This window comes from Pteropus alecto, unplaced genomic scaffold (assembly GCF_000325575.1).
Source record: "Pteropus alecto unplaced genomic scaffold, ASM32557v1 scaffold333, whole genome shotgun sequence".
In the NCBI taxonomy this organism is placed as follows: Eukaryota; Metazoa; Chordata; class Mammalia; order Chiroptera; family Pteropodidae; genus Pteropus; species Pteropus alecto.
In genome coordinates this window covers 951,932-963,633 of record NW_006433879.1, presented here as the reverse complement: position 1 = coordinate 963,633, position 11,702 = coordinate 951,932, and the positions used below count along the sequence as shown (strand labels likewise).

General features: G+C 40.2%; 2 pseudogenes; one reads left to right on the top strand and one right to left on the bottom strand.

Annotated features, from left to right (window-relative positions):
- Positions 1–2,330: 2,330 nt before the first annotated feature.
- On the top strand, positions 2,331–2,449 carry LOC112477023 (annotated as a pseudogene).
- Positions 2,450–3,050: 601 nt separating this feature from the next.
- LOC102883124 lies at positions 3,051–10,765 on the bottom strand (annotated as a pseudogene).
- Positions 10,766–11,702: the final 937 nt, after the last annotated feature.

Below are 11,702 nucleotides of genomic sequence, written 5' to 3'. Positions count from 1 at the left end.
AGTCAAACTGTCACTATTTGCAGATGACATGATTCTCTATATAGAAAACCCTAAAAACTCCACAAGAACACTACTAGAAACAATAAGCAAATACAGTAAAGTCTGTGGATACAAAATTAATATTCAAAAATTCATAGCTTTTCTATACTCTAATGAAATGTCAGAAAAAGAAGTGGAAAAAATAATTCCTTTTGCAATTGCAACAAAAAGAATAAAATACCTAGGAATAAATTTTACAAAACATGTGAAGGATCTATATAATGAAAACTACAAGACCCTATTAAAAGAAATCAAAGGAGATACGAAGAAATAGAAAGATATTTCATGTTCTTGGATTGGAAGAATCAATATAGTTAAAATGACCATATTACCTAAAGCATTATACAGATCTAATGCAATCCCCATCAAAATCCCATCGTTCTTTTTTAAAGAAATAGAACAAAAAAATCCTCAGATTTGTATGGAAGCACAAAAGACCCAGAATTGACAAAGCCATCCTGAGAAAAAAGAATGAGGCCGGAAGCATCACATACCCAACTTCAAATTATACGACAAAGTGACAATAATCACAACGGCATGGTATTGGCACTAAAACAGACACACGGACCAGTGGAAAAGAATCTAGAGTCTAGAAGTAATCCCATGTTTATATGGGCAAATAATTTTCGACAAGAAAGCCAAAAACATACAATGGAGAAAGGAAAGCCTCTTCAATAAATGGTGCTGAGAAAACTGGAAGGTCACCTACAAAAGAATGAATCTAGACTGTTGTCTATCACCACATATCAAAATTAACTCAAAACGGAGGAAGGTCCTGAATATAAGACCTGAAACAATAAAATACATAAAAGAAAATAATAAAATACATAGAAGGAACTAAACTCAAGGACCTTAGACTTAAAGAGGATTTTATGAATTTGACCTGAAAAGCAAGGAAAGTAAAAGCAAAAATAAATGAATGGGACTACATCAAACTAAAAAGCTTCTGCTCAGCGCAAAAAAAACAAAACAAAACAAAAAACAAAAAACAAAAAAAAAATCATCAACAAGGTAAAGAGACAACCATCTCAAAGGGAAAATATATTTTCAAACAATGTCTCCGATAAGGGCCTAACATCTAAAATATACAAAGAACTCATACGACTCAATAACAACAAAAAAACAAATGATCCAATAAAAAAATGAGCAGAGGACCTGAACAGACACTTCTCCCTAGATGACATACAAATGGCCAACAAAAAGATGTTCAACATCACTAGCCTTTAGGGAAATGCAAATCAAAACCACAATGACATACCATCTCACACCTGTCAGAATAGCTATAATCAACAGGGCAGGTAATAACAAATGTTGGAGAGGATGCTGGTGGGACTGCAAATTGGTACATTCACTATGGAAAATAGTATAGAGGTTCCTCAAAAAACTAAGAATTGATCTACCATATGATCCAGCAACCCTTCTATAGGGTATTTACCCCAAAGACTTAAAAACCCATATCCGAAAAGTTATTTGCACACCAATGTTCATAGCAGCATTATTCATGGTGGCCAGGACATGGAAGCAACCGAAGTATCCTACGATAGATGATTGGCTAATATTCTATATATACAATGGAATATTATTCAGCCATAAGAAGAGATGGAATACTGCCATTTGCAGCAACATAGATGGACCGCGAGATAATCATGCTAAGTGAAATAAGCCAGACTGAAAAAATTAAAAATCACGTGATATCATTTATATGTGAGATATAAACATAAAAGCAACAAATGAACAGGACAAACAAACAGAGACTCATGGACATGGGCAATAGACTAGTGGTTACTAGGGGGTGGAGGAAGAGGGGTTAGGTAGACGGAGTAAAGGGGGTCAAATACAAGGGGTTAAGGGGAGGGCGAAGTGGGTAAAGGGATCAAATATATGGTAGCTGAAGGACATTGGACTTTGGGTGGTAATCACACAATAGAATATATAGATGTCAAACTATAATGTGCACCTGAAAATTATATAATTGTATTAACCAATGTTACCCCAATAAACAATTTAAAAAGAAGTATTGTAATAACTATTTATAGTGTCAAATGAGTACTGAATTTATGGGAGAGATCACTTTGTAAGTTATATAAATCTCTAATCACTGAGTTGTACACCTGAAACTATAATGTTGTATGTCAACTATAATTGAAAAGAATAAAAATATAAAAATTTTAAAAAGCAGCAATTAGCCTATGGTGAATAAGGTGAAGACATTAAAAAGTCCTAATTGACAGTTACAAAATAGTCGTGGGCATATAAATTATAGCATAAGGAATATAGTCAATAATATTGTAGTCTATGACCATGCTACCCTAAACAAGCCCAATCCCATCTGATCTTGGAAGCTAAGCAAGGTCAGGCCTGATTAGTACTTGGATGGGAGAGAACTTAGGAAGTCCAGGTGCTGTAAGCATAAAAAATAAAAAAATAAGGGATTGTATGCTGACAAGGTCCTTGCAATCTGTAAGGTCAACCAAGGATTGCTTCGCCTAAAAATTTTAAAAATAATAATAATAATAATATTGTAATAACTATGTATGGTGGTAGGTGGGTACTAGACTTATTAGGGGGATCACTTTGTAAGTTATACATATGTCTAACCACTATGCTGTACACCTGAAAGTAATATAAAATGATATTGAATGTCAACTCCAAATAAAAATGAAAAATGAAAAAATCAGTCCCCAGAGCTTTACAGTTGGTAAAGTGCTGTAAATTCCAGTTCTAGCTGCATAGTGAATGACAGCTGATTTTGATTTTATTTTATTTTTTTACTGTGAGGGGAAAAAAATGAGCATTTGATTGAATAATTCTCTATATAATTAAGTGCTTTCAATTTTGTTTAATTGCTTAAAATACATTTATAATAAAAGTATAATTATATCAATGCTTCTAAGAAGGAAGTATTGGTGTAGTATAAAATGTTGCATTTTATCCTAACAACTGTTAATCTAAATATTTGAGGGGGGGATTGTCCGTGGTTTATTGAAAATATTACAGCACAGCAGAAAGATTCAAACAGCTCCACGTGGTGTTTTGAAATTCATCCCAACTGTAGGCTGAGTAATCTACAGGTTGGACAGACTGCCAAAGTCCAAGAGCATCAGTATTTCCTTAGTGTTAGGATCAATTTCAATAATCTCCTGATCCAGGGCTGAGACCTTGGGAGCTAAGTTATCTCTCCTTTTTCTCTCCTCTTTCTGCAGCTTGATGGAGATACCTCTCACAGGGCTTCTCTGAATCCACTTTATCAGATGGGTAACCTATCCCACTATCTTGTTGCAGAGCTTCTTGCTGGGAATTATGACGATCTTCTCAAACAAATGCTTGTTAGTGTGGAAGTCACTGCCCAGGTACATAATTATTTTTGATGATGACCTGGGCCACCTGCTTTATAGTCTTGTTGCAAACTCAGCCCACCTTGTCAGATCCCCTGGTGAAAAAGCTAAATATGTTCAATTTATACAAGAATAGGTACCATCATATCAAATAATATTTTTCCTTAAACCAATTTGTACTTAGAAAGACAAGATTATCACTCATGAAAAAAATTAAAACAATGTAAAATTAAGAGCTAAATTGTTCTGCACAGGTAACAAGTGCTGAAGAAAATGAGCTCAATGAGAGAACAATCAGAATAAGCTTCATGGAAAAGGAGAGATTGGGAGCCACTTTTGAATAGATGTGGGATTGCAAGAGGAATAGAAACTGAAAAGACAGGAAGTAAATGCTGAGTAAATGCTGAGAAATGGTGAAATCAGCCTAATTAACTTAAAGGACAAAATCCTATGGCAGGAAAATAAAAGCATATGTTCACACTCTAATTTGTAAACTAATGTTCATAGTAAAATTATTAATAGCAAAAAAGTGGAAACAATACTAAGTTCCATCACCTAATGAATGAATAAAGGTTTAGCCACACAATGAAGCATTGTTCTACAATAAAAAGAAATATTGATATGTGCTATGACATGGTTGACCCCTGAAAACGTGATGTTAAGTGAAAGAAGTTAGTCATAGAGGGCCACGTATTAATTCTACTCATATGAAATATCCACAATAGTCAAATCTATAGACAGAAAGTTGATTGGCGATTGCCTGGGGCTAGGGGATATAAGAAGCTTAGAATGACAGCTAAGATATGGGGTTCCTTTTTGTGGTGATAAAAATGTTCCATAATTAATTGCAGTGATAGTTGTACAACACTGAAAATATTAAGAAACATTGAAATGTACATTTTAAAAGGGTGTATTATATAATGTGTGAATTAGATTTCAGTAAAGTCTTTTTGAAAATCCAAATATATATATAGTGTAATAACTATGTATGGTATCAGATGGGTACTAGAGTTATCAGAGGGATCACTTCATAAGTTATATTGTCTAACCACTATGCTCTACATTTGAAACTAATATAATATTGAATGTCAACTATAATTGAAAATTTTTTTTAACTTAATGTAAAAAATGTGTGTGTGTGTGTGTGTGTGTGTGTGTGTTGAATACCTGCTATGTGCCATATATTATTCTAAGCACTTAGAGTATATCATGAACAAAACATGCCTAACCTCATGGAGTTTACATCTTAGTAAGAATAAGCAGTGGAAAAGATAAGCAAATCATATAAAGAGGTTAAGTAAGTACTACAGTGTAAGAAACAGAGCAGCACAAAGGGAAGGGGAAGACGGGCTGCAGTATTAAGGAGAAACAAGCTACACCTCTTGAAGAAAATGACATCTGAGCAAAGGCTTGAAGAAGAATACCTGGAGGAGGAATATCCCAGACAGAGTTACCCAACTGTGTAAATGTTCTCAATGGGCACATGTCTGGTGCCCCAGAATAGTAAGGAGGCCATGGGGATGGATTGGAATAAGGGAGGGTTAGATAGGTCAGAGAGATACGGGACTAGACTATAGAGGGGCTGGTGGACAATTGGAAGAACTTTAACTTTTGCTTTCAGTGAGTTGAGAGGCATTGCAGGATTTTGAACATGAATTCGCTGAAGTTTTAAAAGCTTCATTCCAATTGCTCTGTAGAGCGTAGTCTATAATAGTTTACTATAAAGGCAAAGCAGAGAGATCTGTTAAGAAGCTCTCACAATAATTCTTAGGAAGGAGGTGGCAACCAAATGACAGCAGAGGAGGAGGTGAGTAGTGGGGTCTGGATTTTTTGCAATTTTTTATTGTGGTAAAACATAACATAAAATTTATCATCTTAACCATTTTTAAGTATGCAATTTGATGATATTAAATACAATCACAGTGTTATGAAACCATCACCATTATCCATCCCCATAACTCTTTTCATCTTATAAAACTGAAAACTAGACATCTTTTGTAGAGATGTAAATAACCAGACATTCTGACAGATGGTGAATATTTGATCAAATATCATAAGCATATCCTTTTTAAACAAAACATGGCCCAGGAAGTCAAGCATTGGATTGTGGAAATTACTTCATTAAATTGAAGATGTGCCTATAGAGAACCAAGGACTACTGGACCAGGGCTGTAAGATTAGATTTTCAGAGGATAGCAACAACATCCCTCTATTATCCAGAAGATTATGAAGCACTTCCTTTACACATTGTAGGAAATCAGCTTAGATTTTAGATAGGGTTAAGACATTAGTAGATACTTAAATTGTCACCAAAGAAGTTTAAAAAGCTGGAAGCATTCTGCTAAGTCCAGGGGTCATAGCTGGTGCATGGACAGATAGGGATGCTGAAGCAAAAACACATCCTCACTATTAGGTCTGCATAGACTACAGCCGGGCCTGGGGCTAAGGGGAGATGGCTTCCTCCAAAGCATTGCACCTTTGGATATGGTGCTATGGCCTTGATAGGGAACCCATACCCACATCTTCCAGGGTCTCAAGGACCAATGTGCATCAGCCCCTGGGTCTCCTCACTCCATCTTGGTGCTAGTCACCCTCTACCTATGTATGTATACCCAAAACTATCAATATTGGAGCCAGTGGGAGTCCCAAAGAACTAATCCAGAGGTTGGCAACATTTTTCTGTAAAGGGCCAGAAAGTAAATATTTTAGGTTTTGTGGCCACACAGTGTCTGTCACAACTTCTCCACTCTGCTGTATTAGGGCAGAATCAGCCATTGTCAACATATAAATGAATGAGTGAATGAACATGGTTGTTTTTCAATAAAGTTTTATTTGTGAACACTGAAATTTGAATTTCATATAATTTTATAGAACAAAATATTCTTTTCTTTTGATTTTTTCCAACCATTTTAAAATGTGAAAACCATTCTCACTTTTGTGGGCAAACAAAAACAGGCAGTAGCTGGATTTGGCCTGCCAGCCATAGTTTGAAGACCCCTGTACTAAAACCTGTGTCTTGGAAGGGTACTTGTGGTTACCGGAGCAGTCTTGAGGGCCAGTGCTACATCCAGTGCTCCAGCTGGCTGTACTAGGATGGAGGCCTTTGAATCGTGCTCCCTCAGGTGCAGTCAGGCTGAGCGCAAAGCTTCAAGATCATTCTCACTGGAGCTTTAAGGCCATGCTCATCATGGTCATTTTTCTGCAGGAGCCCCAGTTGTGACTGCTGTAAGTCAGATGTGCCAGTGATGGGCCTGCTGCTAACTCACAGATGAGCCACACGAATTAGAATAAGGGACCAGCTCTTCACAACACTTACCTGCCATCTACTGGAAAATTGTTACAGTAATAAATAGATCTACCCTGACTATGAATTTGAATAGTCAGGGTATTCATCCAAAAGTCCTTGGAATTTTGCAATGATCATTTACTCGATTTAAGTAAACAGTTACTTTTGGTTCGGGAAATAGAGAAGGAAAAGCAACTAATTCACAGGAGTCCCAGAAGATGTCATGCAAATGACAAAAAGATCGCTCCTCCACAACTGTCTAGAATTTGAGGGAAGGGAGGCAAAAAGGAGGAAGGAAAGAAGGAAAGAAGGAAAGAAGGAAAGAAGGAAAGAAAGAAAGAAGGAAAGAAAGAAAGAAGGAAAGAAAGAAAGAAAGAAAAAGAAAAGAAGGAAGGAAAGAAAGAAAAAGAGAAAGAAGGAAAGAAAGAAAGTCATCACTATTCTTACCCAGAGTTTGGGCTAGCTTTGGTTCAAAGTGGTCATTTAAGATGCAATCTCCTGGGTATAAACTAGGTGCTTTATTTAAGCTACACTTTGATTTATCCAAACACACTTTCCCGTACGCTTACCTTGTTATGACTGTCTCTTTCCTACACTGAATTAGATTAGATTGGTGCTCTGCCCTATGCTGAAGATGATCTGCAAACAGAAAGACTTTCTCAGGAGTCCTACAAACTTACCTCAACTAGACCCTTGAAGAGACAGAGAAGAGAAGAAGCCATCAGCACCTGCCAATTTAAGTACATTGCATGACAGTCCTTCTAAGCTACAGTCAGTCCACAAAGCACTGGGTTTCTATTAATTTCGAAAGGCCTCCGAGCTGAGAGCCAGGAGAACTTGAGTGAGTTAAGTTTTTCCAATGAATTTATGACCTTGGGCCAGCCCCTGGCCTCCTCCTCACTCAGTTTCTCTATCCCTTTGATGAAAACAACACTACTAGACACTGCTATTCTCATAAAGGTTATCTGACAGTGGAATGAACACTCTTTGCACAGCATTACAATTGCAATCCTGTGAACAAAAGGCTGGAGTGAAAGCAAGAAGGGAAAGAAAAAGGGCTGGTTCTACTTATGTAAATTGTAATAGAAAAACCAGGAGACATGGCTCCAGGGTTTCAGGACCTAGCAACAAACCCACAGGTGTCAAAATGAAACATAAAAAAGGGTCAGAGACTGAGACCAAGGGATATTTTCAAAGACTATAATGTCTGCCTTCTCTAATTTAAAACTGAAACCTTTGCTATTTACTCAGGGAAACAGGGAAGAAAGAAATAGGGAGTTGATCTGTTTCACCTTGTTGCAGTCTGCTGGACATTTCCAGCACTCTCAAGCAGGTTGAAAATCCAAGTCAAGAGTTTCCACAGCAAAACAGGTGTGAGCACAGCAAAGACTCAGGAAGCACAAAGTTCACATCAGCTAGAACTCAGGGGACCTGGGACACAGAGAGCCCCATTTCGGGCCTGGTGGAGGGAGAATAAATTGCAAACATCAGACCCAGATTTAGTAATAAAACTGTCCGAGGAAGAGCCAGCAGATCCCAGTGTTATCACAGCTGCACAGGGGCAGCTCAGCATGGAGGATAACAGGTCCTTTGTGAGCACAAAGCAGATCTGTGCATGGGTTGGGGGGCAGGTTGTGAAAGGAGGCTAAGGGATCCCTTCAGCACTCTTTATGACCCCAGGAAGAGAATGCTGGGAAAGGCTGAGTATTATGGCTCATGCAAACCTGTGTCTGCCACGATCTGACAAAGCCCTTAATCTAAATTATTCTTTATAAACTTAAAAACCAGTTGCCATCTCCTCATCTACATTTCGTGACTAACTTCCATGTTGAAGCTTCTTTCTGAGGAGATAGTGTATCTCTGGGCCTGGCGTGTTGTAGAGACTGCCTTTTTAGAGTACAGAAGGGCATTCAGCATGACCCCCCAGCACAGAAAACATATGCCAATGTTCAAGTCCATTCTAATCCAAATAAGAAAAGTGGGCACCTCCATTGGCTCACCTGCCAGCACTTTCTACAACTATCTCAGGAGGCTCAAGAGCAGGACCCTCAGGCTCTCAAGCTCCTCCCTTCTTTTCTTGATGTTCCCATATCCTACTGCCCTTCACTGCCAGTAGTCCCATGAGTCAGGTCCACAGGACACAGCCCTTGGCCTCCTTACAGACATGAGTCTTTCCTCAGGGAATGGGCACCATGCCTTGTGCTGCTTGCTAATCCATGGGCACAAAATCCTCCCTACCTCCAACACGCCACCACAATCTGAGTTCAGACTGTATCTTTTTGTGGGAATTTCCTGAAGACCTGGGAATAAACCAAGGGAAATATAACAGAGATAACTTAGAAGTGGGCCCACATCTGTCCTATAGTTCCCAAACTGACTAACTGCTCACCTCACTCCGTAACACCTCCACTTGGCCAGAGGTGATCACTACCAGCACTAGTAAGGCCATGCTTTGGCTTCCATCTGCCACTTCTGTGAAATATTTCTCAATTTTTTTAGAACTCCGACACTTGAGGGTGTAGTTATTCAATTTGCTCTCAGACCCAACACCTCCCAAGTCCCAGGTCCTGCCCTAGGACCCACCACTCCCCAGATGATTGACAGTAAAGGCCCATTCCCTTCCAGAGAAACCCCTCCACTCCAGGTATGGTCAGGCCTTGGTGCCTCGACCCGATGATTACTCATAAGATGCAGAGGATGGAAGCGGATATGGGCCATGATGCCAGCGGCTCCCTCCACTCTGACAGGCTCCTTCTGACCCAAGAGCCTTTTCTCTCTCCACACAAGTAGTAGACAGACTCGCCTGATGCTTTAGGGAAAGGGAATCATTGTGGAATCAGAAAATAAGATACACCCTTGGTTTTCAAAAAGTACCATCCAGGTGTGAGACCAAAGATTTGAAAGAAGATGAAGTAGAAAGATATAAGGTTTGTTATCTACCCTCACTACCATCCTCATCTGCAGCACACCCATATATGTAAAAGGGAAGCTATATATATATGTATATATAAAGAACATATGTAACCTAGTTTCTGTGTGTCAATGTGTTTCTGTGTGTACATGAATGTGTGTGAGTGTATATGCACCCTCCAAACTGGGCAGAGAAAGGAATTGTTGGGAGAGGAAGCATGAGGCTTAGGTCCAGCCCTGAAGATATGCTCTTGCCCCTTTCATCCCTAGGCTGAAAGCAAGAGGGTTTGGTAAATGGACACACAGTGGACCCTACCTTGAAGTCTAGAACTGAGACTGGATTATAAATATTCTGGAAGATGCAGCAGTGAGCCTCTTAGGCATGTGTCATCCAGCCTCAGGGGAGTAATGAGTATGGGTGTTTCTAAGCACCACAGGACCCATAGCAGTCCCATCTGTCCCCCATCTATAAGGCGTGGGAGAATATCCCTAAGTTCCCAAGGGCCCAACTGAAACTTGGAAGATAGATAACCTAGGTGGATCAACTCAGAGTCTCAGAACTGGAATGCAGGCAACTATATCAAAGGGACCCACTTGGACAGTCTCCACTGGGACCAGGTGTAGATTCTGCTACTATCTCACCACGTCTCCTTCCCAGGGAGCCAAGAAACCATGGACACCATTCCTGGAGCCCTGTCCAGCCCCTCTTCAGATGGTCTCAGGGAACATGAAACATCCACTGGAAAAAAGTGAAAGTCAGCAGAAGCCTGGAAGAGAGCAAGACCTCAGGAGGGGCTGCCTCCCCCATGGTACCAGGTGGACGGTTGTGTCAAGCTCTGTGTTCTCTAGCTAGAATCAAGCCAAGGATGAGGTTGAGGGGGAGCCAGTGAGTTTAAACCTAAGATGACTGAGCAATCACTAACTCGAGAGAATTAAGAGAATTAATCGGAAGTGGTTGATTTATGTCTATCAAGAATAAGAGAGAAAGAAACTAGACTAGAATTGTGGAAAATAATGGGAGTTACTTTTCTGTTGTACCAAAGTCGAAATGGGAGCTTTGAACCGCTGCAAAGGCATTTCCACGATCTGCAAGTCTGTTTACCCAGCACTCTAAGATCCCAAGGTGAGGCTGCAGCAGGCAGAATTCACCTCCCTCACTCCTCCCCGCAGTCCCAACCAGACCCACAGTCGACATATGTCCAAAGGGAAGAAAGCAAGGTCCACTTGATTGTAATTTTGCTACTGTTTTTTAAAAGGATCCCGTGGGGTTCGGATGATTCAGTTTGGAGGGAAAGTCCATGACATGAACAGAGATCAAGCATCTCCAAGCTATTCAACGATTTTGCAACTTAAACCGGGTGCAGTCAGAAAACAGGTCCCTAAGCGTGCCCGCACTGCCCCTTGCTGGAAGCTTCCAGTACAGATGCGCCGCAATTCGCGACGCGACCTACGGCCATCAGAACCAAGCGGAAGCAACAGCGAGCGCTCAGAGCCTGCCTGCGACCGCCCTTCCCCCGCTAACACTTCTGTCTTCATAATGAACACTTGCTAAGTGGCATTCTAAGTGACATCGTTCTTAATTCTTGGAAATCACCGTATGCCAGATTCTAACTTGGGCCTAGCGAGCTCCCTGCAGACCGCGTGATGCCCAGAGGGCAGACCAGACCCGCAACTGTGAGCACCAAGCCTGAGCCAAGAGGCAGCTCAAGGAAGTGACTTGTGTCTCTAAGTAGGGACACCGGGTCTGTTGCCGCTAGGGTCCCCTGTGGCTTTCCTTTCTGCCATCTGCCGGTACATCAACAGAGGAGCCTTCCATGTCAGGGGGGGAGTCCACGTGATGTGGCTTCTGAGCCCCAGGAAGTCCCGAAACCAGTTTATGGAGGAGACCCAAAATGTCTAATTGGGCAGGAATTCTCTAACCTGCCGAGGGAGGGGCAGCAGCTGAAGCCACGCAACAAGAAAGAGAGGTAGTGTAAAATTGCCATAATCAGGGGGGGAAAAAAAAAAAAAAAAAAAAACGCCTTTAGAAGGACACCAAACTTTAAATTTCAAATTTGAAACAAAATAAATGTCCAACAGTGTGGAAATGGTTGTAATTAATAATAGCCATTTAACTGAGGGGACAATTTTTA